This window comes from Terrapene carolina, unplaced genomic scaffold (assembly GCF_002925995.2).
Source record: "Terrapene carolina triunguis isolate 2854851 unplaced genomic scaffold, T_m_triunguis-2.0 Scaffold66, whole genome shotgun sequence".
NCBI lineage: Eukaryota > Metazoa > Chordata > Testudines > Emydidae > Terrapene > Terrapene triunguis.
In genome coordinates, this window is record NW_020664417.1 from 25,608,495 (window position 1) to 25,636,326 (window position 27,832).

The 27,832-nt window shown below is 38.8% G+C and overlaps 1 long non-coding RNA gene across 1 annotated transcript in view; it reads left to right on the plus strand.

The window, feature by feature from the left end:
• The first annotated feature begins 8,144 nt into the window (after positions 1 to 8,144).
• LOC112114709 overlaps positions 8,145 to 27,832 on the plus strand; it is a 33,097-nt gene continuing 13,409 nt past the window's right edge. Inside the window, exon 1 of the long non-coding RNA XR_002908755.3 lies at positions 8,145 to 8,196. This is a non-coding gene — a long non-coding RNA (uncharacterized LOC112114709). The remainder of the gene's footprint in view (positions 8,197 to 27,832) is intronic.

Sequence of the window (27,832 nt, forward strand, 5' to 3'; positions counted from 1 at the left end):
CTATATTTTTTTAAAAATTCACTCAACCTTTTTTTCACCTGGCCGTAAAGCTATTTATGGATTGGATTTAAACTACTTTAGTGCTCAGATGAAATGGCACCATTTTAAAACCTAGTTGGATAGCTTGACTAGATGGCGCTTCCAGCAGAATATTCCCCCTTTTAAGTGCACTGTATTAATTATTATACTGGTTTCCTATTGTGGACAGAAAGATCAATATTCTCCTCTGTTATAAATGTGCAATGGAATTAATTGTACCCATGTAAAGAGAAAATTTGGCCCTCATTATCTGGTGGGTAAAACAACCTTTATTTTTCAAACCAAGACAATGAATTATAAATATTAGCTTCTGAGTTAAAGGATATGACAGTCTTCCCTCTCAAATTCTGCTAGGGTTGTTCAAACTAAACAAAAATCTGAATTTTGAAATTAGGCCGCTCTTTATAATGGACAGAACTGGAATCCTAGAGCTAAACACCTCTAATCTTTGGAGTTTGAGGTGGGATCCACTCCAAACTTCAATTTCAGTTTTGTAGCTAGGGGCTATTTGCAATAATTTGTAACTTAAATATTGTGTTGGCATCATGGGGTACATGGTTAACTTACTTTGCAGTTCTCTACTTTAAATTTATGAGAGAGAGTGTGCTAATCCCTGTGAAATGATAGATGTCTGAAATTGTTTGCAATTAAAAATTGTGCATATATTTTGCTATTCAATCTAGTTATTCATTCCTATGTACTATCCTTGAATTCCTCCACAGATGGATATGTGGCTTTTGTTTGTTTGTTTTTGCAAAGGGTGAACAATATAAATTATTTTGTTGTAATTTTTTACAAGTGTAAACCCAGAAATCAGTAGAATTAATCTGGATTCATATTGAAATAAATAAATGCAGACTTTGTCTTCAGGAATCTAAATCACCTATGTATTTAATAAATTGCATTTTTACAATTTCCTTTATGTTAAAATAACTGTTTCCCCATATTTAAAAATATTTGCTTAGTTTTACTAAGTGATTTGTAGTTTTAGCTTATCAGTTAAGGTATGATTCAGGGGAAATAATTTAATGTTTTTAAATAAAATTACAATTTTAACTATAAACTGCATAAATCTATATTTTAGCTAAAGCTGTGTGAGACCTGGGGGCTAAGGAAGTCTGTTTAGAAGTGGGAACGAAAATCACACTGCCAACTGCACTAAAGCAGCAGGTTCTCCTGATCTGAGCAAGATTTATCATAAATTCACATATTTGTTTCAATGAGAAATACCAAGTGATCTGCAAGATCCTGTGATATCTCATGGGAATGTGACAAGATGAAACAACTTCTCAATGACCACTATACAACCGGAAGGATGGGAAAAACAATAGGGAGGGGAAAATGTAAAAACAGAGCAACATGAGATGCGTGTTTTAGTTTGCTGGATATGCTGGCAGGTTTTAATCTTATATCTATTTATATCTCTATATAAGAATGTGTAAATGTTTTTATCACTTAAGTCCATTCTGCCTCTCTGAAGGGCCAATATAGTACGGGGATACAGATAAGCCACATATTCAGATTAATACAAATAGCCAAGAGTAATGGACATGAATATCAGAATTCAGCCACCTTGACTGGGAAAGATGGCTAAGGTGGGAATGATCAGTGATCTCTGAACTGCTGGACTTGGAGAAAGGAATCTGCAAGCCTTCCAGAGCTGGGTAGTGTTGGGGAAGAAATGCTAGCTTAATGAGGGGATGGTAATCTTTGTATGGGGAACAGAAACTATTTCACTTCCTCCTGATGATTCACCTAATCAAACACTACTTTGTGAAAACACTGGCATGACCCTCATCCTGAAATGATGATGAGCTCTACCATGGAGACAAAGTGGATCAAGGTGTTGAAAAAACAAGGAGAGAGATCTGAGAGTGAATGAACACTGCATTCTAGAAACTAGCTTAGGACAGAAGAATGGAAAGTTAAGACTACCTTTATTGCTTCTAGGCTTGTGAGGAGTATAAATCTGGATCTGTTGTGCAAATAAAATCTTTTGAAGATGTAGGAAACTATTTTGAATAAGCCTTATATTAAAGAAGAATGCTGTTATCTGTAACTTCATGTGGTATTCCCCAAAGGAGATGAGAATTCTTCGACCTATCCTGTGGGTGTAAAAAAGTGTCGAGTCTTAAATACACTCAAGGTTTCAGTCAGAGGAATGGATTGAGAAATCCTTTCCCAGGAGATCAGTTGCCATGGGCTACAATCCAGTGAACATAAAGGATAAACCTCAGGACAAAAAGGAGGCAAGTTGATGGGTGCAGGTGATGATGGACTTTCTCTTTAATACATTCTAACAAAGTCATCTGACTGAAGCAACTGATGAGAGATACTGAGAGGGTGTGGTGACAAGAGCTAGCTGGGGAATTTTCCATCAAACTCTACATTTGGGGCTCAAACTTTTATGCAGGCCTTTCCCATCTGTCTGTCTCTCCTCTGGCACTGGTCCATTCAACCTGAGAGACGATCCATGACAGCTGACTTACACAGGTTGGTCATTCTTTCCTTCTAGTTAACAGAACAGGAGTTAAAATGTTATCTCTTTGCTTTTTCTTTCTCATTCCTGAGGGGAGAGCACATTCTTACTGATGTCTAGTACAGATAGATATTTGTGGAATGGTCTGAAATAAATCTCAATATAACAAAATTGTTCCACTGAACAGGGACATTCTTATCATTCCTATGTCCTCCATTTCCACAGGATAATGCACCTCACTCCTTGTTCAGCACCATATTCCTTCATTCTTCCCTTCTATGCTGTTTCATGTATAATTGTCCAGGGTGTGCTACCCACTCATGTCCCCTCTGTCTTATCTACCTGCTATTCTGTCTGTTTCTGTATTCCCTATCTCCTGAAAGAGACAGCTTTCAGCTAAGCCATAACAGAATGAAATGATGGGATACTAAATAATTACTTAAATTTTCTACTAAAAGCAAAGCTCCTCTCTAGTTCCTTTCTGTGTTAAAATCTATGCCTAAGATTTTAACTATAATTTCTATTAATGCTATTTAGAGCTGCTTAACTGTTCTGGGCAGTGGCTCGATCCCTCCCTAACATACTGAAGATGTTACCTTTTGCTGACACAAGACTTCTCATTGTCATTGTGAGCGCTAGCTAGGTGAATGTATTTAGACAGACTGTCCAACAGCTCCTTTTTGTTGTTGATTATGGACTTGTATTAAGTAGCAACAATGCTCTGTCACTGCCTGAAGAATCTGCATAAAAGGCTTAGCAATTCCATTCTCCCAGGTGATTATACTACACATCTTTTGTGAGTGAATTGGTTTAGCCTTACCATATACTGGATCTCTCATTGGCTCATTCCTGTTTTCCTTACGTTTTACCAGCTTCTGCCCTAATGATTGTGTAGGGAGTGGAAGGGGGGTGGGAGGCCCTGCTCCCTCCAAATGTATGAAAGCCGCCTCGGTGGCACTGTACCCCTCCCCCCCCCTTTCAAGTTCCTTGAGGAGCTTGTCATGTCTAGTGAACTGTGAGTGGGGTGCAGATGGGAGAGAAATATGCATCCTCCCCTTCCAATGCTGCAGGAAATCCACAAGGGAGTTGTTGTGGTCACTGGCTCTATTAATTCATAAGTGGAGGCCCATCCAGGCCATGTACTCTCCCCTTGAATCCCCACAAGTGTGAGGGGAAATCTTCTGCTGTTGTAAATTGCCACTATTGGAGTCCCACTAGCGGTGCACTAGTCATGGTAGGTGTGCTACTGAAGGTAGGCTGCTGAAGATTTTACCACAGAATCATCCAACCCTGCTCAAGGCATTTTTAGATGGGATATGGCCAGTCTGAGTAGGGTTGTAGTGTAATGGCACCTTTATCAAACAGTGAAATGTCTGGACTGGTGGCTAAAGCATCCTATTGAGGCTATTTTATGACTGAATATTTAAATTTGTCTTTTTGTTTAATTTGAAAAAAAGTTTGTTATGGCGCTGGAGATGCAGAATGCATTGAATTTCTGAGTTATGTGCTAGGACAGATGAACTCTACTTTAATTCTGTAAACTATCAACAGTTCATCTTTTGGGGCTCTGAAAGAGGGATTATATATTTTTATTTGTTTTGACTGAATCTAGACCTCTACCCTGATATAACGCGACCCGATATAACATGAATTCAGATATAATGTGGTAAAGCAGCGCTCTGGGCGGGTGGGGCTGCGCACTCCGGTGGATCAAAGTAAGTTCGATATAACGAAGTTTCACCTACAACGCAGTAAGATTTTTTTTTTTTTTTTTTTTTTGGCTCTCAAGGACAGCATTATATAGGGGTAGAGGTGTATATCAGTGGCTTTCTTATGAACCCTAACTTAGGAGAGGACACTACTTAACCTATGAATGTAGCAATGTTCAGGATAGATGTATTAACATGCTTCACTTCATTAAGGTATTTTTAATTTGGGGGCAGAGCCCCTAATCTTACTCCATTCCTTCTCAGTAACCATGAGGGCCTTTATAAAACTCTTAATGCTGTTCAATCAGAGAAACAAATAATTAGCCTGCATTCAAGTAAAGCTCTTGGCAAGGCGACTCAGATAATGAAGTATTTCATAATTTTTTTCCAGTTGATATTGCACAAAAGACAGACTTCAGATATTGGGAATATCCTGACCTCCTCTTGTGATGCAAGCTCTCTTAAGGTTATTTTTTGGCTGCGATAAATACATCTCCATTGGTTTGTAGCTATACAACAAGACGCTAAAGTTACTCTGCATATACCATACTACCCATGGCACCATAGACTGCACTAAATCATTTTACTAATAAGCAAAATTATATTTTCAAAACTAAGAAGAAATTGGCTGATTTTTTGCCATCATTCACTATGACAATGCATATTTTCAGCAAGTTTGACAGTTTTGCTCATTGTGGGCACCCTTGCAATATCTTTTCCCTGAAGGCATCAGAGGAATATCTTTGACATCCCAGGAGTAGATATTATCTAAGTATTCTTCCTGTGCATTCATCTGTATGATGTGTTTCTCTAAGTATTAGCTCACAGGCCTGAAGCAAGGGCCATTGGTCAATATTGCACGGCTTAATATAGCAACACTTTATAGCATTTATGGGAACTCAAAGTAATGAAGACTAAAATTCTAGAACTCAGTCTAAAATATTTCATGTTGTAGGTACCATAATTGATGTCAGAGTAATATTGCTTTTGTTATAATCAGCAATTCTCTATAAAACATATATAATTGTTATATAGGGATTGCTCTAGAGATGACTTGTGCTAAACTTTCAGCAACTCCAATTACAGGTACTATATTCCCTGAACTGTGTCCCTGGTGACTTCTCCATTCCTTTGAATGAAAAGACATGTTTTTATAATGCACACCTTTTGAGCTCTCTGCTAATTGGAGTGGTCTGTGCCCATCTCTAACTGTACTTTGTGTCACTTACTCTTAACCTCCTCTTTGAAGCTAAAGGAGAGGCACTGAATGAGAGGAGGAGATCAAATTCTGTGTAATTAAAGAGCAATTGTCAGGTTTTTAGCATATAGCGATTTTCCACTGTTAAGCTATATACTGCACCTGGCAGCATCTCAGCACTTGCTTACCAGGAGAGCCAGAGCTCAAGTCCTATGCATGAGCTGGTTCTATTTATCAATGTACCACTTGTGTGCATTTATTTTAATTCTGAATTATTCAGGTTGAATGGTTCTTTAAGTCTTTTTATAGAGAAAAGACCATAGCGCCTACTTCTTATCATCACTGTTCTCATGGACTCTTCACCCTTGTATATTTCTGCCAAATTCTAATCCATTAGCGTCTCTCTCAAAATATTTCACACAGTCTGCACAGCCTTTAAGAGCTTACATTCTCACTGGAGAAAGGGGATGTTGAGAGAGGATGTTGTTTTTTCCAAAGACTTGACGAAAGAAGTTGAAAATCTAATTAGCAAGAGCAATACCCAATAATTAATACTAGAGCTCCAAGGAAGCAATATTGGTCTGAGCAGGGCCGCCCAGAGGATTCAGGGGGCCTGGGGCAAAGCAATTTCGGGGGCCCCTTCCATTAAAAAAAAGTTTGCAATACTATAGAATACTATATTCTCGTGGGGGCCCCTGTGGGGCCCGGGGCCTGGGGCAAATTGCCCCACTGACCCCCCCCTCCCCCCAGGCGGCCCTGGGTCTGAGCCTCATTGTCTTGCTTCTGTTTATAAACATAGAATGTGCTCTGTTTGCTCCAGATATCGATCATCATTTCAGAATATATTGTATTTCTGCCCATCAAACGAAAAGGAAACCCATACAACAAGCAACTAAAAAATGTAGGGACCTTGCATCTTCCATGATAATGTGTAGCTCAGTTGCTTCACCTGAGAGCTATAAAAGATGTTATTTTGAGCTTGGTTAAAAATGAAGAGTAGTGATAGCTTATATTTTATTTGTTAATCAATATGTTCAATTCAGTATGAGTAGTGATGAAGGATAAAGTCCCTATCTCTGAGGACTTCTCTGAGGGCACAAATAGGTACACATTCTTTCAATACAGGAACACATTTTCAAATGTACACGTATGCTTCTTTACACAGATCAGGCAGCCAATGTGCTGATACCATGGCTTATCATTCTGACCAGCATTGTCTCATTTCTTTGTGTTGCTCCTTCTGTCTGTTTGTATCCACCTGTTTCTTGTCTGTGCCTGGCCTGTGCCGGAGGCTCCTAGGTAGTACCACAATACAAATAATAATGCTTTCCAGAGTGTGTGAAAATTTGGCCCATGTTTGCCGAAAGGTATTCATAAATTGATGCACTCGTGGAAAAATTTGCCTTATGAGAGTTTCATAATAAACTGCATTTGCAAATGATGGCTGATATCACTTATGAGGATAAATCAAATTGTAAATAACTTTCAAATTGCAGTGTGAAAGATGGACAAAGTTATGTCCATTTTTAGTCTTTTGCAACATACAGTGCTTAACTAAAATATCTCTGAATGCATTGATTGCTTAGCAAATTGTAGCAACAGTTCAGGTCTTTGACAATAAATATTTTATTAATTAGAAAAATCATTCAGTAAGCACAGTTACTTGCCTTTAGAAAATGTTTAAATCTGATCCAAACACTGAGACACCCGAGTGCAGGGATCGGCAACCTGCGGCACGCCAGGGTAAGCCCCCTGGTGGGCTGGGCCGGTTTGTTTACTTGCCGTGTCCGCAGGTTCGGCCGATCATGGCTCCCACGGTTCACCGCTCCAGACCAATGGGGGCTGCGGGAAGCAGCGGCCAGCACATCCCTTGTCTTGCGCCGCTTCCCGCAGCCCCCATTGGCCTGGAACGGCGAACCGCAGCCAGTGGGAGCCACAATATTCAGTCAAAACGTAAATAAAAATATATAATCCCTCTTTCAGAGCCCCAAAAGCATATGTGAGTTTATGTGGATGTTAGCATGACTATGGAAGTTGCTTTCGATCAAGCTTAATTCTATTCTTTCTTTAGAATACACAGTAAAAAAATTTCCCCCGTTACAATATACTTTAAGTCTACCCATACTAATGTAAAAAATAGTATAATAGCAACTGTGAGCACGCTTTCCATCTGACAACATTGAATTCTAGACTTCTACAGAATTCTGTCTTGTCTCAATGTCTTTACCATGTTCTTTAGACTCCTAAAGTCTTGTTTATGGAAGCCCAAGAGAAGCTTCAGGCCCTGATCCAACAAATGGCTCTGTGTGGGCAGACTTACACTTGTGCAGACGACCTTACATTCAGTGGGACTCTGTATGGCATCAGCGTACACCTGAACAGAGCTAATTATATGATTGAAGCCTTATTGGGAAGCCAGAGGGTTTTGGCATCAATTCCTTACAGATCTACTCTTACGTTAAAGATTAGGGAGCACTGCTTAAAAACATGTCCTTTGACCATTTTCACAAAGAGGTTGAGTACTCAATGTGTGTGAGCTGTTGTCTCTCCTGGAGGGGCAGTTAGGGATAAGTTTTGCAATTATGTAATCTCTTCTGTTCCTTTAATATATGTAGGAGATTTCAGTATGGAGCTTTCTTATACTGTTTCCTGAATATATGCATGCATACCCTGCACTGAACTTTATCTTATTAAGCTAATTTCTCTGTTTCGTGGTTTAGTGTGCAGAAATGGAAAATGGCTGGTTATCTTTGAAGGGATCCCTGCATGTGGTGAGTTTATTCATTCTGAAACATATATCTGGTTAATACTAATATTCAGGTACAAGTGTCAAACAAAAGACATTGTCAATTGCCAACCACAGCTTAAATATCTTAAATTAAATCTATTCAGAGATCACAAACTTACAGCCAGATATTTGATTGCTTTAAATTGGGTTAGATCTGTGAAGTCAATGGATCTGCATTGATTTACACTAGTTAAGGATATTGTGAATGGCTTGTATCTGTGGTTATTAGACAAATACCTGTAAGGGATAGTCTAGGTACTTAATCCTGCCATGAGTTCAGGGGACTGCACCAAATGACTTCTTCAGTCCCTTCCAAGTGCTCTGATTCTATTATTAGTCTTTCTGTAAGACACTGGAGCCAATATTATTCTCATGGACTTCAATGGGAGCAACGTTGGGCCTAATGTAATATATGTGATTCTTATCCAGATTGCAGTTATAGCTAATGCAACACATAGCCAGGCAGGCCTAATTCTAGAATATCTCCACTGACTTAAACTCATGTAAATTAAATCAGAATCTGGCCTAAAATTTTCAAGCTTGATTATAACAGTAACTCTGCTCTCAGAGATGTAAATCAGACCTATTCTACTGAAGTCAAGGGAATTATCAGGTGTAAAAGTGGCATGAGAGAAGAATGAAGACATTCAGACCAAAATTGACTTTAGGGGTGATTCACAGGATATTATTCAAAGGGTCAGCACAGTTTAAGTCAGGACAGAATTTGCCTCAAAGGGTTCTACTAAGACTATAATTCATCTTATACCCAATTAAATGAAACTGTATCTTTCAATCTCACGCCTAGCTTTGGAATGCAGCACCTCTTTGTATAGAGCAAGTGTTCAAAAAGAAAAACAGTCTCATGGAATACATTGTAGTATTAATAAACTATATTCAAGTAAGCCATTTCAATTCTCACCCAGCTGCAGGGAACTGTCAAGCTCAAGGTTGAACTTGAAGGGGAAAAAAATGTCCTTTGGGGATTTTGACTGTCAAGCTGTTTTTTAATCAGTTATGAAAACATTGGTTTGATCACCTTAAGCTTTCAAGAAATAAAAAGCAAGAGACAATAAACCTGCTACAAACTTATTACAATAAGGAATACATTATTTGCATCACCACAGTTCTCTCTGTTGTGTTTGTTTGCTTTGTAGAATCAAAATGTGATTTTTACATGGTGGTGGTTTTGGTTTCTGCAATTTTTAGACATTAGTAATTTTTTTTTTTTTAAATTACAGCCAAATTCTAGGCCCTTAAACTGATTCGCAGAATGAGATTTTATTTCCATTTGCAAACCAACTTTGAATATTCACTACTATTATTAGTTTATAATTAATAGTGAATGAATGAGTATGAAACAACCCAAAGGAGAATCCAGAGCCAAATCTTTGTAAATGTTAATAATTTGGTAATGACTAACCCAGAAGGTTTTATTTATAAAATAATGCCAGCATAACGAAAAGAGGAGATGTAGGATGAATAGCTGTTTAGTCATGTTTGCAAATGCTCTGCATTCATGTTTTTAACACTGCAAAAATAGAAAAGCTGCACATGGTTAAAATATTGTATTTACAACATGTTCTGTGGTTTACAATGAGTATCAGCTTCTTTATTTAAAAAAAAAAAAGACTTTGTAGATATCAAGTGCAAGCCCTAAGATACTGAAGTCCTAAAGTAAATCTTCATTTAAAAACAAAACAAAAAGTATAGCTTTGGGTGAGTGGGGTGGGGGGGAAGAACACCACAACTGAATTAGGGTCAGAGTTCCTTTGCACTATGTATGCAGCATAGGTGGCTCTAAGCCACCTGTCTCATCCAATCCCAGGGCCAGTGGAGGACCAAACTGGCCCCTGGTACAGTGAGAACAGCTTCAGGGATACTCTAGTTTACACTAGCTGGAGTGATCCACTAAGGATCATTGCACTGACTCCAAGCTCTTAGCCTCTGCTTTCTTATGCCCTCTATGCTGGAGGTGAGGTAGTATGTAACACAGCCAAGCTGAGAGATTTCTCAAATGTCCAGTTGGGACTGGTTTAAGGTCCTTTTTCATCTGTTCCACTGATATAAAGGGACCACAACAGTGGCCAAGGATCAGGTCCATTGTTGTTCTTCTGGCAATAATATCTTATTGAATTGAAGTTTCACTCCAGAATCCACACAACTAATGTATGTGCATCTAGATGAACATACGTCTCAGAGAGAGAGATCTTTGTTTTTGTAATATCATGTTAAATTGTAAACAAAAAAAATCCATAGAAGTCCAGTTCACATACTGCATTTTATAACTTATTCATCATTTTATTTTTCAAATCAAGATTGAGTAAATGAAATCTCATTCTATTTTAATTCTCTTGGGTTTTACATAATCAGTTTTTGTCAGACTATTTCACAGAAAAAATCTCAAATTTTATTTCTCATCGATTCCCATGTCAAAATCAATGTGAATGAAATAATTTGTCAAATGTCAAATTGGCAAATGTATATATTGTCATACAAAAAGATTTTACAAACATAATGTGCAAAGTCAAGCATTCAAAAATTAGGAAATGAAACCTTAGTTTGGCCATCTTTTGCCTAGGAAATATGTCCTAAATTACATAATCATGTTATCTTTTTCCACAGGACTCTTGCCCCATTCAGTGCACAGGATGAACCATGCTCAGGAAATAAATCAGGGTTGTGTAATGGATTAGGGTTTATCTGGATGACCCATGCCTTATTTGTTGCAGAAGTTGGAAGATGTGTAATGAATGAATCAGGGAATTGCAGGAAGAGTGAGAATGGCCTTGTGGTTAAGGCAGATGAATAGCATGATGGAGAACTAGATTCTATCCCTGCCTCTACCACAGAATTCCTGGTGTTGCTGGGCAGTCACTTGCACCAAAACTTTCATAATTGGCCACTATGTTCCTCACTTTCTGGGTACCCAACTTCAGAAACCTAGGGTCTGATTTTCAGAAGTACTGAGCACTCACAACTGCAACTCTGGTCAATAGGGTTCTGTTCTGAACATGTATGCTAAATACTTTGTAAAAATATAGACCTAGGTGTCTTGAATTGGACATCCAGAATTACTGGATGTGTTTGATCCTAATCTGAGATTTAGTTCCTCAGTTTTTAACCGTGAGAGTACTCAAACACTGGAACAAACTACCAAGAGAAGTGGGGGATTCTCTGTCTTTTGATGACTTCAAATCAAGACTGGATACCGTTCAGGAAGATCTACTTTAGTCAAATTATTTGGCTCAATAAATAAGACCTGGGCCACACTTTGAATGATGAGGATGAGAAAAAATTAATAGCCACCTACTCAGTGAGTGCCAGCCATCCCATGCCCTGAATGAGCCAGGGTCCTATGGGGAAAATGGTATGATTATGAAATTAATGACTATCATAACACATAGAAGGGGATCATATCAGGGTTATATGGGTAGACTTAATCCTGACATCCCCAAACTTCTGAGTATTTAGTTTTGTAAATTTAATGTGTTCTATGTAGTTATACTGAAACTTCCTAAGATCATGTGGTGATTTTTTTTTTTTAAATATAAATTGAAAAAAACAACCCCATCATATACAACCACATAGGTCACCAGCAGGGCTGGAACCTTGAGATCAATCACATAGGTCTCTGCTATTTGAGCTAAAAGGATAACTGATAATTGTCTTACTCTGAAAACCAGCCAGTACAGGGAGATTATCCATTTTGACAGTGGGTTTCACAGACTTTTGCTGATGACAGCTCCTGACTCCCAATAGGAGTCACCTCCTATATGGGACGTTCTGTTCATTCTGGGAGCCCTGGGATGGAACACACTCAGTTATTCTGTAGGGGCAGTGCATGTGCAGTTCAGTCAGTAACAGGAGCTGTGAGGGGATGGAGAATGCTCAGTGCAGAGAGAGTCTTCAGGAATCATCTAACAAGCCGCTACTGAACATGTATGAGTGGCAGGGTTTTTTTTGTTTGTTTTTTTTAGGTGTTCCTAACTTGGCCAAATTTGGACAAACTTTCATGGGGATGGCAAAATGCACCTCTCTGGCATCAGGGTAGCACCTTCTGCAATTTCAAGCCTTTTGCGCCTCATTGCTTTGGAGGAGGGCTTCTCAGCAAAACTATTTGAAATTTCACCTGGGCAAAATGCATTTTTCCCTACATTATTTCTCCAAAATTGCTAACCTACATTTGCTGGAATTTTCAAAAACAAAAACAAAAAACCCCACACATTCAGAACAGAGACCTGCCAAAATATAGGTGGTTTTTAATACACAACTGAGTACTGGGTCTTCTAATAGAAAATATTATGTAACCTTAACCTTAGGCATCACTACTAGAGTTGTCTATAATTAAAGTTCATTTGTCTACCACATGTGAAGCAAACATGATTATCTAGTATCTTCTCTAAATTGAAACTTATTTCAATCACTTATTCAGTCAAGTAAAGAGCATGTATGAAATCCATTCTCATTATATATGTCTACACATTAGGTAGATGTAAAATGCTTTAAAATTATCCCTTCCTTAGTGGTTTACATGAAAACTCTCAATGAGGCTACTACAACTTTCTTTAGACTCCAGGCTCTGTTAATCTCATGGGGATAAATCCTGCAGCACTTAACTTTACTATCCAGTTAGATGAATCTGGGCTAACAATAGAAAACCACATGAGTTAGAATTCAGGAAGCTAATCATATTCTCCTCTCAAGGGGAGCAGGTCATGAAACCATGGAAATGGAACAGAAAATACCACTGAATATGATGACTAAAACAGTCTATAAATACATTTCTGTTTTTTTACTTGATGCAATTGCTACCACAAAGGTTTTAGATAATGGATGATTGTAAGTATGTCTTATCTCCAAAATTCTTGGAGTGGGGGGGAATCACAAGGTAGTCCTGAGGAACAAATCTTTTTTTCAAAACGTTGTTCCTAATTCTTCTTTGGGGTTTACTGATATAAATTTAATAGCTCCACTAAAGTATACCATGTTCCACTTGTGCCAGTTTTGGATTGGTGCCAGGAGAATCAGGTCATGTTGTCATTCCCTTGCTTAATTTCATTATGGAGGTTTATCACTTGTACAATTCTCTCAGACAGTTCCAGGCTTTTCTAGAATTTATCAGTATGTGGATATGCACTGCCAATAAGCCCAAATTAATGAGCAAGAGTTCACAAGTAAGTGGCTTTTACCGCTTAATGAGACTGCTAACAAAACTGACCATTATATTGGGATAGCTAGTACAAGGAAATGCTGTCCAGATGTGTTAAAAGTAGTGAAAACCCAATGTATAAATCTTAGCTAGAACAATGATAAAACATAGCTACTTTATATACTAGAGTCACGATGTGACTATAGTCCCAGAGCATAGGAAACAGTGGCATCTCTTGACTTCTCCTTCTTCAATGCTTAGCCATTTTTTGCCGTAGCGATCGTTTGCTATTTGGTCTGTTCCTGCGTATCCGCAAAGACTTGATGGTCTGACAGTCCAATATCTGAACAGACTTGATGAACCCATGTAATAAGAGGTCTGCCTCTGGCCCACCTACAGCCTTCAGCTGGTCAAATTTTATCCCGGATGTTACAAGCCACTCAGAGAACAGAGTTTGCTGTAACGTCTTGCAGCATCCTTGTAACATGTCCGAAAAGCATAAGGTGCCACCTGTGGTCAATGGCCCCAGTAGTCTGTTGACCCAAGCGACCACAAACATCTGAATTGCACTTTATGCCCAATATATGATGTTGACATTTTGTGTGGAAAGCCTCCAGCTCTGTCCAGTCTGAGCAGCATAGTGTCCATGTTTCGCAGCCATACAACAGTATGGGAAGAATACAGCTTCAATAAATCCTGAACTTGGTTGTCATACTAAGATGTTGATTCCATATCCATTGTAACCTCCCTACGGCAGATGTTGCGATGCCAATCTGATGGAGAACCTCCATGTGAGAATTGGAGGAGCTGGTAAGTATAGAACCCAGATAGCAAAAGCTGGAAACTGATTTGACAGTTTTGTTGTTCAAAGAGATTGGAGAGGCGGGTGGACCTGGTCCTAGATTTTGCAGTTTTGTCTTTGGTCTCCATGTTTCATGGACGATCTTAGCTGACTCCTCCTCCATATGCTGGAGTGCCTCACAAAATCTGTCGGGGCTCCGTACTAAAAGAACAACGTCATCAGTGTAGTCAAGCTCTGTGAGTAAGAGATCACCGATCTCAATGCCTATGGACCTGACGGAATGCTGCATTATGAAATCCATTGCACGACGAAAGAGCAACCATGCCTAACACCAAATACTGATTTAAAAGGCGCTGATATCTGGTTCCCCAGACAAACACTGGCAATGGTTCCATTATGCAACTCTCTAATCGAGACCAGCAGAGTGGTAGGGACTTCCATAATGTGACAGTCTATTGGATCAAATGCAGCCTTAAGATCAACATACACTACATGCAGGGGCTTCCTGAACTCGCAATGTATCTCCGAAAACAAGTGAAGAACCAAAATGGTGTCTAATGTGGGGTAACTTCATAGCTAGAAGGAATCTGTAAGTTGTGGGTTAGTTCCTTCCATAGAAGCAAATCAGATTTTAAGATTAATAGAAAGTTTTCTGTCTAAAATATAACTGAAATGTACTGGCAGTGTACAGGTTTAATTAAGGACAGAGTTTGGCCTAATTTCTTTAAATCAGAGCAGCGAAGGTAGTGGCCAGAAATTGTTTCCTTAGTGTGTTTAGACATGCAAAGCAGATTCTGACTAACAGTCAAATGCCAGCAACCATGAGTTCCTTCATGGTTTCTGAATGAAGCACATTATTCCCCTTCTGGAAGACCAGTGGGTGAAAGGGCTGAAACCTGTACTCAGACCAAACCTTGATTTATAATAGTTTCAAGTGATGCAGTTACTTACAGACCACTGTCCCAATCACCCCCCATGCTTTATTATTAAGTTATGTCTGAATGACTTTCTTAGTGATGGAGTTGCTTTGAGCATTTGGGCCCTGACTCAGGAAAACATCACTACTCAGGAAAGCATTTACTCACCATTGAAGGCAATGGGATTTAAACCCATGCTCAAGTGCTTTTCTCAGAACAATTCTGAGCTGAGAACCTGAGCTCATGGAAGATGATAGACTCAATGAGAACTAATGGGAAACCATCAGGCAATAATGACTGGAATGATCAGACAGTGCTTGCACTGGCCAGCATGTTACACATATTCTTCTTTTTGCATGGATAATGAATTCTAGCTCTACACAAACCCTAACACTAAAGTATCAGCCTCAAGGATCTTAGTCTTTTCTAATTTTCCATTTGACTTTCCTCCGCTATTTCATTCAACATGGAGTTCTTGTTTAACTTTTTCCTTTGCTGTCAATGGATTTACTTGTAGCCTTTGCACAAGCAGCTCAGCTGACTACAAAGGAATTGTGAGGACAATTCGTCAACACTCAGGTGTATAAATGGTCACCATGTGTGGTCTTCCACTGAAGACCAAGGGCTTGTTACTCTTTCTCAATCACTTTTTTTATATACTATCACTGCATTCATTTTGCACACTTGCAGTATTACCATTTTTTTCCTTTGCTTCATTGTTGACATCTCTAGAAATACTCGGAAAACTTAGGTAGTAAAACAAATATGCTCCTAAATGTATTTTATAGTAGAATAGCTTATAGGCCAATGTATACATATTTAGGTGCCTAACAAGGAGAGTTGGTAGAAAACTTTGAAGAAACCGGTTTTCTTTAGGATATTTATTTATTTATTTCATTGAAAAAACAAAGTTTTCCCCTCCCTCCCTTAAGGGGAAAAAGTATGAGTCAAATAACGAAAACGTGCAGGTTCATTTTCACTGTGTTCAGTGGACGAGGATTGAACTTGGGCTTATGGATTTAGAAATTGCTTTTCAAATTGTACCATTATGACTTGCTTCTCGATTGCTTCCTTCTGAAAGTGTGTGGGTTTTTTTAAATAATACTCTTTTCATGCAGGCTCAACCTTTAGAAATCAATGCAGATAGAAGGTTGACATTAATTTCCTTACAGCAAAATCAATCTTGGATTCCAAGGAAAAGCTATAATGAAATGCATTTAAGTAATGTTGACAGACACTTTTGTTCTTCGTTTTAGTCCTTCACTTGTATATGTCCCTTAAGAAGACTTAATTATGTAAATATGATTGCATTTACCTAATACTCTGCCCCAACAAAAAGTTTGACAAAACCATACTACTAAAATAACAAAGATGGCTGAATAAGAACAGCTTGGGGTTTGAGTTCTTCAGTGAAATTACCAAAGTGAAACTTCTTGAAATAAATAGGGCTCTGCCTACATAGATCCAGTTGCAGTGTTGGCACCTGGATGATTCTGATGTTAATATGTTTATGGGACCAGACATCTTTGATTCTGTGTGCGTGTAAAACTCAAAGGCTCTATGCGTAAAATACTATGTATATTAGAATCCTTCCTGATTTTAAGTACAGACCTACATCAAATTATTTTTTCAAGTTATTTTTAAACCATTAGTTTTCCTGATAAAGATGTACTTTAATACTACTATTTGCATTAACTGGGAATGGATCAGGCTGGTAGAATCTAGTGATATAAAAGTTGGCATTCTTACCTTAGGCCGAGGGGACAATAAGAAATAAGGGTGAGAAGAGCCCCTAGTAAACCTGCAAAGGAATGGGAAGTTTGTTGAATCACCTATTTTCATTCGATACAGTACAGTCTGTTGTAGGCATTTTATCTTGGATATATTTATTCTGACTGAACACAGTTTTCTGTAGCATCTTTCTCCTTTGTCTTCAGTTATTTTCCCAGAAGTGCTTTATAAATGCACCTACATCTTTTCACTGAAACTATATTGTTCAGCTCCCATCTCTTGCTGAAAGAGAGGTCTTTTACTCCAATTACTGGCACAGCTACTGGTTTATCTCCTTCAGCCTGCACAGTGTGAAACAGTATTAGAATATACGTATTTTTTGCATACTCTAATATCACACCTTCACTGGACTCCTGGGTTCTGAGGCTTTTTGTTTAAAAGCGAGTCATTATCATAAAGCTGTCTTTTTTTATTAGTGCCACCACATTCACCTGTCTCAGCTCCTTTTTATTACCGCTGCAGTAGCTATAATTGAATCAGAGAAGATGGTCTGGAATTGATGCTGAATTGGAAGGTAGTCTGCCATGTGCTATTTCCTACTGGCAGAGGAAATTATGGAAGGAAATGAATTATGACTTTATCCTTGTCATCACTACTTAGCAAGGGAGGGTGTAGCTCAGTATAAAGAGTGTGGGTTGTTTTTTTTTTTTATTACACGCACACACCATGTCCTTAGAACTACAGAATAGAGGAAATATCAGCAAACATGTCTAATAACCCAAAACACTTCCTGCTGGACCACAGCCTGTGTGTATCAGACCAGGGAAGCACAGTATACATAATTTAAAAAAAATGTATGTAAGTAGACTTGAATGAAATTATGGGCTTCGTGACAGCAGTGTAGTTTAAGGAGGGACTTAAAGAAGGAGATGGTGATAGGGCAGGTCAGGAAAGGGATTCTGAACGCAGAGGATCGCATGGGAGTGAGAAAAGTGTGACAGACCCAGACCAGTGGGGTACAGGAGTCTGGTAGAGGGCAAATATACTGGTCACTGGATGAGTAGTTTTCTGTTCCCTGAGTGACCAGAGAAGGGGCTGCACTAGAGTAATCAGGAACCTGCTAGAACCAGTTAAGGCAGGCTAATTAGGACACCTGGAGCCCATTAAGAAGAAGCTGCTAGAATCAATTAAGGCAGGCTAATCAAGGCACCTGGGTTTTAAAAGGAGCTCACTTCAGTTTGTGGTGCGAGTGTGAGGAGCTGAGAGCAAGAGGCGCAAGGAGCTGAGAGTGAGAGGGTGTGCTGCTAGAGGACTGAGGAGCACAAGCGTTATCAGACACGAGGAGGAAGGTCCTGTGGTGAGAATAAGGAAGGTGTTTGGAGGAGGCCATGGGGAAGTAGCCCAGGGAGTTGTAGCTGTCATGCAGCTGTTACAGGAGGCACTATAGACAGCTGCAGTCCACAGGGCCCTGGGCTGGAACCCGGAGTAGAGGGCGGGCCCGGGTTCCCCCCCCAAACCTCCCAATTGACCTGGACTGTGGGTTCTTCCAGAGGGGAAGGTCTCTGGGCTGTTCCCCAACCCACATGATGAATCTCTGCGGCAAGAAAATCCGCCAATAAGCGCAGGACCCACCAAGATAGAGGAGGAACTTTGTCACAAAAGGGACCATGATCTTAGATGTAGGCAGCAGCTGAATTTAGCAGAACCTTAAATGCAATACTGAGAGAACTTGAATCTGATGAGGAAGACATGAGTGAAGTGATCTTAGGCGAAGGGTGAGCATGGTCACTTGCTCTGCTTTGGTATATTTAAGTAGTAATTCCTCAAACTTCCTCACCTTTGCAACAGGAGCTCATTCTTTTCATAGCAATATCAAATTACAGTAATCTTTTCAACCCCTACAGCTTCCTTGTGGGTAGTATGTCTCACCATCATCCTAAATATTTTTCCTTTAAACATTCTACTGTACACTGAATGATAGGCTGGAACTGTGGACAAGTGAATTTTCTCCATAGGTCAGAATTGACCTTCATAAACTAGTTACAGTTCTACACTCACTAAAATAAAATTGAGTAAAAAGAACCCACCTAACTGTCTGCCAAATAAGCATCAAGTGAACACAGAACCCAAATGAAAAATTGGCTCGTTCACTCAGTCACAGTGCCAATGTAGTTCCCTCTACCCCTAAAAAATAAAACACTGCTGTTAGAGGATTTCCTTTTATATAAAAAAATCTAATAATCAAGCAATGTGCTGAATTGTCCTGAGACATCAATATAACTTCTCATAGCATCTGTATTAGAATATGAGATTAAAACATTTCCATTGGTGCTAGGGGTGCTGCTGCACACCCTGGCCTGAAGTGATTTCCTTCATATACAGGGTTAACAGTTTGGTTCAATGGCTCTCACCACCCCCATACATTTCTCAACAGAATCATGTGAAAGATGGTAAATAATACTTAACAAAAGCAGTGGCCCAATGAAGAGGAGCAACAGCTACAGAGGGAATTCTTCAAATCAGCACTACATCAATGAACTCATGACACAAAGCCATGCAGTACGATGACCATCAGGATCAATAATTACCATGTCTGTCAAGCTCAATCATATGAAAGAGTGTCAAAATGGAAGAAACCCCTATTAATAAAATTTCCCTCTCAGGACTTCTTAGTAGGTCATTTAGACAGTATGTTAAGTCAAACCAAGCTAATTCATTGTGAGACAGATGTTTGTCAAACATGAAAGCTGTATCAGTGCAGCATGTTAAAGGACGTTAGAAATAAATGGTCAGCTGGACACCTTATGGGTAGAAAGAGGCCTTTTTTTTCCCTTTGGGAATGTAAAGAACGCTGAATATACTATAGCAAACTCATAGGCACCAGCCACCTACCACAGCTGAAGAACAGGATTATAGACATAAAAGTAGGTTGTTTTGTTGTTTTTGAGGGGGGAGGAGCAAAGAGAGAGGGGAAGAATGTGTTTGCTTTTGTTTTAAAAACTTAAGGTGATTTTGTTTAAAAAATATCTTTTAATCCTACATACTAATGAAACTACTTAAAGAAAAAAAAACAATAGCACTAGAAAATCATGGTGGAAATTTTACTCTGATCAGTAGAAGCAGTGATGCATGAAAGACTACTCATTTGTAGCCCTTGGCTGAAAAATACACAGTGCAGATATTAGTCTGAATGCAAAAAATAAACTTTTTTATATGCAGCTAGTACTGGTACTTATCTTCTAGCATATTTTTATTATTTTTCTCTTAACTAAAGACCTACCTTTCAAGCTGAAAGCTATATGAACAAGCTCTTGATCTCAAAATACTAATAGCCCTACTAATGCATTAGTTATGAGTTCAAGGAGGGACTAGGTAACAAAAGTGAAAGTAATCCCCCCCAAGTACATTTTACGAGAAGGAGAAAGGGCTTCTTATTCCCTAACAATCTGAAAGGCACAATTCATTGCCTAGTGAATACAAGGCCTCCTATATAGGATGAACCTGAAATATAGTCAAGAAAAATAGGTTAATTTCTATATTTAAATATATACCTCAAAATATAGTTGAGAGTATCACAAAGGGAGTAACGAAGGCTGCCAAACAGGAGACCAAATATCTTAGGAGGTAGGGATACAGATATTTAGCAGATTGTCTTTAACCTTTTAAATTCAGCCTTCTCAAATCTAACTTTCCTATCATCATAGCATGAGACAGTAGCATATAATACATTTATGTATTTTTCCCTTGGGCTGGAGAGAAAAGCTTCCCAAATATCAGTGAGTTTTTGAGATTTTTATTAGACATTACCTGTTTTTTAAAAAGGTCACAAACATCATGATTTCTTCAGGGCCAATTAATCTCTTAACATTCCACAGGGGTATTTTGTTAGATAACATAATCATGAGGAAAAATATGGAAAAATGTTAATATAATGGGGGAATGTTTATATAAGACAAAAATCAAGCTAGTTTTGCAACCAAGTTACAGATAGATCCATGAAGAATTTAAACAAATTATTACAGCAGTTAATCCAGGCATTTCTCTGAAATGCTACACTTGCAAGACAATAGCAAGCTAAATGTGAAATGGTATCACTTGAACAGAAAAGGGTTGGACTAGAAGTAGTTAGAACCTAGGAGTCCTATCATTGGCTCTGCCACTGAATCGTTGTATGACTTGGGGCATTTCACCTACTTTGCCTCAATTTCTTCATCTTAAAGTGGGAATTCTTTATCTATTTACAGGATGCTGTCATTTGGAATGTGTTTGAGAGACTTAGATAAAGATGCTATAAGAGTGCAAATAACCAGTGTCATAAAAGGAAATGATTGTGAAACAAGCAACCTTTCATAGCACACTGCATATGCAAAGTAAAAATAATGCAGTGACATCAGAAAGACAAAGCTAGTGTACCATGGCAAAGCTCATTAGTGTCTAACAACAGTACTTGAAGTGCTTAGATGTTTCTTATAAGTCTTTAAATCAAAGGTATACTAGAGACACCTGATCATACACCGCACAAAGGCAGACAGGAAGCTGTAGGCCGCTATATATTATCATTTAGATTTTACTGGATTCCTAGCAGGGTTTCACAAACTCTGCAGGTTATTTATGTCTCCACATAAAGAAAAGGTAACATTTTGTACTATCCTGCAAAAATCAACTGTGTTTGTAATAACGAGCCTTTCAATACTTACTGTTTGGCTGACATGGATCCATAAAAAAAGTAATCTTCTCTAGCTGAACGTCATTCTGAGGTCTAACACAGATCTCTGAAAAACAGTTTGGCAATTTGTATTAATACTTGCCCGCTGATCAAGAATTTAACTTTTTTTTTTTTTTAAGTTCGGTAAGAAAACTTACAATGAATTAAAGTTGGGTTGTTTGTTTGTTTTTGTTTTTTAAAAATGTCCATCTTCTGTTGTCGCCAGATGTATTGCATCCATGTAGGGATAAGACTAAAATTGGTGTTTATATTGTTAGTCTCTGGGCATTATGTACGTAAAACTCTGGCCATTCTAATGTGATGTTCCAAACCTTAATTGAGCTCCATCAGTTGTCAGCATTTTACATAGCCATGTTTAAAAATCCTCCCTCTGCCTTTACTGTGCTATCTTTGATCTGGCTGCACTGTATCTCAAGGATTAGCTCTGTGCATACTCCTAGTCTAACAGCTTTACTTGTCTCTTGGCAATATCCAGCTTTAAAGTTGATACTGTGGAAGGTCACGCCTTCTGTTGCTATGCTTTTTATTTGGGAAACCCTCCATAAATTATTGAGTCTGCCCAGGCTTTAAATTCTTTATGTATAAATTCGGTTGAACAGCAAGCCCATATGTACAACTTGCTGCCTGTCAGCTAGATTTTGTACTACAAAGCAACTAGGCATAGTTTACTGATCCTGGCCTTTGTGAATCATTATATACTATAACATTCTCCTTTAGTTGTGGCATACTAATATATTCATGACCACTACTCCAGAGAGGGTTTATGCATAGAGGCAATTTTGCTTATATATTATAAACACCTTTATTTTAACCCTTTTTTTTCTTAGCAGGAATACTTAGATTCTTCTTTACCAGCTGCTGATTTCTCACTCTAAGTCATAGGTTTGATCCTAAGCTATGTCCAGCTGTGCTGAGGTGGGGAAGGTACAAAGGTGTCTTCAAGCCTCCTAGTTGTCAAGTGGAGATGTGTCTTAGCCATGTCCCCTACACTGGCAGCTGGGTAGGATAGTGGTGCAGGAGCCACACAAGGGCCTGCTATCCAAAGTGTCTCCTTACACAAGGGAAATCCTCATGTTGCTGGGTCCTCACTGGGTTTTAGCCTGCTTTGCATTAGGGGAACAATACAAAGAAGACTTCACATGACTAGGAATCAGCGCCATAGTCCTCTGTTTGTGACATCATAATCCTCTCTACAGCAGCCAATCGTATCACCAAGAATTGTCTTCATGGTGATGAAGAAAAACAGTGGGGACAAATGAACTGACAAGGTATAAAGATCCTCTGCATGTACATTTTCCTAAGAAAAACAACTCAGAAAATATCTGCTCAGAACTCCCTTTTTCTAAAGCAGGGGTTCTCAAACGGGGGATTGTGAGGTTATTTAATGGGGGGTTGTGAGCTGTCAGCCTCCACCCCAAACCCCTCTTTGCCTCCAGCATTTATAATGGTGTTAAATATATAAAAAAGTGTTTTTAATTTATAAGGGGGGGTCACACTCAGAGGCTTGCTAAGTGAAAGGGGTCACCAGTACAAAAGTTTGAGAACTACTGTTCTAAAGCCAATGTATTTCAAAGCTGTCCAGAAAGCATTGTCAAGTCTTTAAGTCAATTTTTAGCTATCTGATGCAAGTGTCTGCAATGTTCATATTTTTCATGGTTGTTTTCCACATGGTTTACCATTGTTCCAACCCCTCCATAAGAAAGCTTCTATCTATATGTTTTTGGTGTTATATCTGATTAACAAGAGGCTGCAAGCCTTTGTTTTGTATAACATTTCAGGTAAAGTATTTATTGGTTTTTAGTTACTGAGCTATTTTCTAGATTTCAGTGTATTTCTTAATTGCTTTTAACTAAACAGTTGCCAGATGTTTTTTTAGTTCAAAGACATTTGTGAGTTATTAATGCAGAAAATGTTGTGAGCCTGTAGACTTAATTTATTTTTCATCCTTAACCATTTGGCTGTTAATTTTTTTCTTTTTAAAATAGTATTTTAAAAGGTGGTAATTTTGTATTCCTCAGATTGGAGTAATTGTTTATGGCTTGGTCCTAAACCTAGGCAGACCATACACTGGAAATGCTGCTATATATTGAAAGATAGCTGCTGTCAAAATGAGGCAAAGAGAAAAGAAGCAGAACACTCCACACAGGGAATTGTGAAAACATTGTCTGCAGATTCACACAGTTGTATTAAAGATACTATTATATGTAAATGTCCAAAATAGATTTTGAAAAATTGCAGATGAAGTGTATAATTTTGATATGACTTTCTACACAGGCTCTTCTGTATTTTATAAGTACTCTAAAGATCCTCCTGTTTAACAGTAATGTATTTCTAATTAGTGATGACTGCACCCTGAGAACAGAGAGGGAAATGGAATGGCAGGGGAATGTTTTGTCGTTCATTTGTCTGGCCACCAGGTGTCATTCTACGAGCACATTTGCACCAGTGTAGGAGCATTACTATGGCAGCAAGTGCTGCAGGTTTTACAGAAAAAATAACACGTGTAAAGCACTTTCCGGCATGTACAATGAAACCACCATGTTCTTTATTTAGAGAGACTGAATGACTGGAAGGAGGAGTGGAATATTAAAGGAACTAAAAAGTCCCTTGCTCTCTTTCTGTGAATTCTCTGAATGATTAGCCCAATCTTTATATAGACTGTCAGGGTTGGAAAGGACCTCAGGAGGTCATCTAGTCCAACCCCCTGCTCAAAACAGGACCAATCCCCAGACAGATTTTTGCCCCAGATCCCTAAATGGCTCCCTCAAGGATTGAACTCACAACCCTGGCCAATGCTCAAACCACTGAGCTATCCCTCTCCCTAATCTATCAAGCAGTGTGTATTGTGTGGCATTAAACGGTGAGTTTCTGAAGTAACTGGTCAGATTAGACACTGCATTTTTATTCACTATCTTGGATTTGCAACCACATTGTTCAATTCCATTTAAGGTACAGGAAGACTGGAAAAGTACAAGAATCCCCTTCATTTTAGTCTTCTATGGATGAGTCAGGTAGTAACTTCCAATTGTATAAATCTGTTTTCACTAATGTGATACCAAAGTTTTATGCAATAAGGGATGAGTAGGAAGTGTAATATTGCTATCTCTCTATGGCATCCTTTATGACAGTATCTGAGGCCTTCAGCCCCTGTGCGATGGAGAAGTACTACTGTCCCTATTTTTAGTCCCAGATGAGGAACTGAGGCAAAGAAAAATTAAATGATTTTGCCCAAAATCACACAGGAAGTCTCTGTCAGAGAAACGAATTGAACCCAAGTCATAGGCTAGTGCCTTAACAACTGTACCATCTATCCTTTTCTTGTAGTCATTTCTTCAAACCCAAAGGAATAATAGTGGAAGAATGGAGGATGTCCTAAACGATTTTACATTATAAAATACTTGCTTAGCTTTTTATAGACACATCACACTTGCAAAATCAGACAAGTTAATTCCTTTACTGATGACAATTGATCTTGCCCCAGGTTAATTTGGTGTGAATGTTCCATTTTCAGAAAGCAGAATGGGATGCTGTATCTGCGGGGGTGGGGGGCGCGAGAACAGCTGGCTTAAGTCAGTTAGGTTGCTATCCAGTGGAGAGATTCACTCTGCATGTGCATATCATTGCAACTGACACTTGCACTTAGAGCCTTGAGATGCCTAGGCAGTTTCTTTGTCAGGCAAGCCAAACAAATCTCCAGCCCATGCTAGTATAGCTAGTGTCAAATTAAGCTTATTTCACCTCAAAATTTAGAAGAACGTTTTGATTTTTATGAAGTCAAATTCCGGATGGGGGGAAAAGGGTATTATGGCTGTTATCTAGCTTTCTCGTGTGGTTTTTAATCAGTTTGATCTTATCCCCGTGATAGGTTAGCTTGTGCAGACAGATTGTGGGTCATAGCATGGGAAGGAAAACAACCTCTGAGTCTGCTAATCCCCCTGCCTTGCAAGTGGATGGGCAAAGATAACTAGGGGGTGGAGCCTTGCCTCCACCCCATTCCCAAAGCAACCAACCAACACAGCTGGTCTCGTGTGTGAGGGGTAAAGTTATTATGAGACTCTATTTCCGAGTTATGCTTTGGTTCCTGCTCTGTGTCAGGGGTCATGGTAACTGCATGATCCAGCCCTAACAGATTATTTCTTTCAGCCCTGTTCTGTCTGGACAGCCCAGTAGTTTAGCGGTAACAATGTGATCTACTATACAGAAAATTTGGTTTAGGACTGACCTTTGCACTCTCATATAACTGTGAGGATGACAACCATTCATTTACTGAACTTCATACTAAACGGGTAGCCCTCCTTTCATTGCTCTTGGTAACAGCTGCTCACATGCCCCACCTCACCCTCTCAGCTACAGATTAAGCTCCACAATCACAGTTAGATAAACAGCAGAAGTTTAACCCCAACCTGCTCGAAACATTGATTCTTGGGAATACTGGTAAGAGTAGTTCAGGCCCTATCTAGACTCACTTTACAAATTTACACCGTCAGGGTGGCATTGTACCACAACCCATAGGAAAACTCATTGCATTAAAAAATTCTGAACTCAGAAATGTTAGACAGTAAGCGATCACCATGACTGCACTCTGAGAACAGAGAAAAGGTGGATGAAAGCAGATGCCACTTCCTATTAGTGCTGATGTATTTGCCCCGTTTCTTATCCTGATCATGAGAAAATAGTGTTCCGAGACACATACATACACTGATACCATTTAAAAAGTGAAGTTGCCACCATTTTTATCTGATACACTGCAGTTATTTCTTATTTCAAGTACTACAAAAGATTAAAGATTGAGAGGTCATGGGTGGTAACTGCAGGGAATGACTTTCTAAAAGGGGTCTATAGTTAAAAGCACATACACATGTATAAATAGTGAAAGCAAGAATTTAGAAGCGGGTTGAGAAAATAGTTTGTGGTAGAAAGTTGGCTGAAAAAGCGAATGTAATTTATGCACTCACAATCCATAACAGCACTGCTGCTTGTGGCTTGCATCTATATAACAGTGAATGATTCTTTGATTTTTCTCATTGTCCCTGTTATAGAAAGGTGTTAGTAGGACTCCAAGTAGGAAGACAATAGGGTGGATGAAATGGATCGTGGAGCCTTACAGGAACAGGTACACGAGCAGAAGGGGATGAAAGGTTTAATGAAATGGAGCAAATGAAGACAGATCTAGGCGGGGCAAAGCTTTGAATGTGAAGATGGGAGTCTGAACTTGAAGCAGAAGGGCACTGGGAGTAAATTGGGCAAAGAAGAAGCCTTGACTGCACCATGTTGAATACATTGAATAGGGGAGAGGAGGGTTTTTGTGTTATACAAACATATTGAATTTGAGAAATATTTTTTCTTAAGTGATAGAATATAGGTATATAAGAAATACAAAAAGCAAGAAAGAACTATAGCACTACCAAATTACTGGGAAATTATTTTAGAAAACTGGCAACAAGCAACACTTCTGGTATACTTCACCTGTGAATTCTCACTAATCTAATCCTGGAATTCTTGCTCTTTTGTGGTGTTAATGACAAACACTGACAACTCCATTGTTAGCTCCTATTTACTCTGCTGGTGCAATCAGTCTGTGAGCATCTAGGTATTTTTGTTGTTTTTTTAAGGCAATATTCTTATAGTATGGGATGGGGACATATAAATGGAGCAGTCATACAGGACAGTTTTTGTACTCCCTGTACACCAGGTTGATGAGCACTGAGCCAGCTCAGATATACTAGTGTGAAATGAAGCATTGGGGTAGGACATGGAGGGAGAACACTGACCTTGCATTTGGGAAGCACATAGAGCTCCCATATAATGGGCTGTTTTAGAGTGGATTGGTAGCTGTATGCCATATTCACAAGGGGTGGATTCCAGCACTTATTGGCACTTATTTAGACTTCATGCCAAGTGGGGAAAGTGAATTTCACCTAAAAAGAGAGAGCGAGAGTGTATTTTCCCTGAAGATTTGAGGCCTTCCTAAAGATAATATCCTTATTTTGCAACAAAAATATAATTTCTAAACTAGAATATGGGATATGTCACTAACAGCTGTGGCACAAATGCAGAACTCAGTGGCCACTGTTGTTTCAAATGCTTCTAATTAGATCTGAGCAAATTAGTTTATTCAGTAGTTTGGTTGCCCCCGCACCTCACCCCCACCCCCATTTATGAATTAAGAGCCTTCTGTTTTGTAGTTTGAGTTTATAATTTAATTCATTACATGAAATCATTCAGAGAATAACTGCTACGAATAATCTTAAATTTGTCGATCATTCCAGGACTATTTGTGAGTGTTTTTAATAA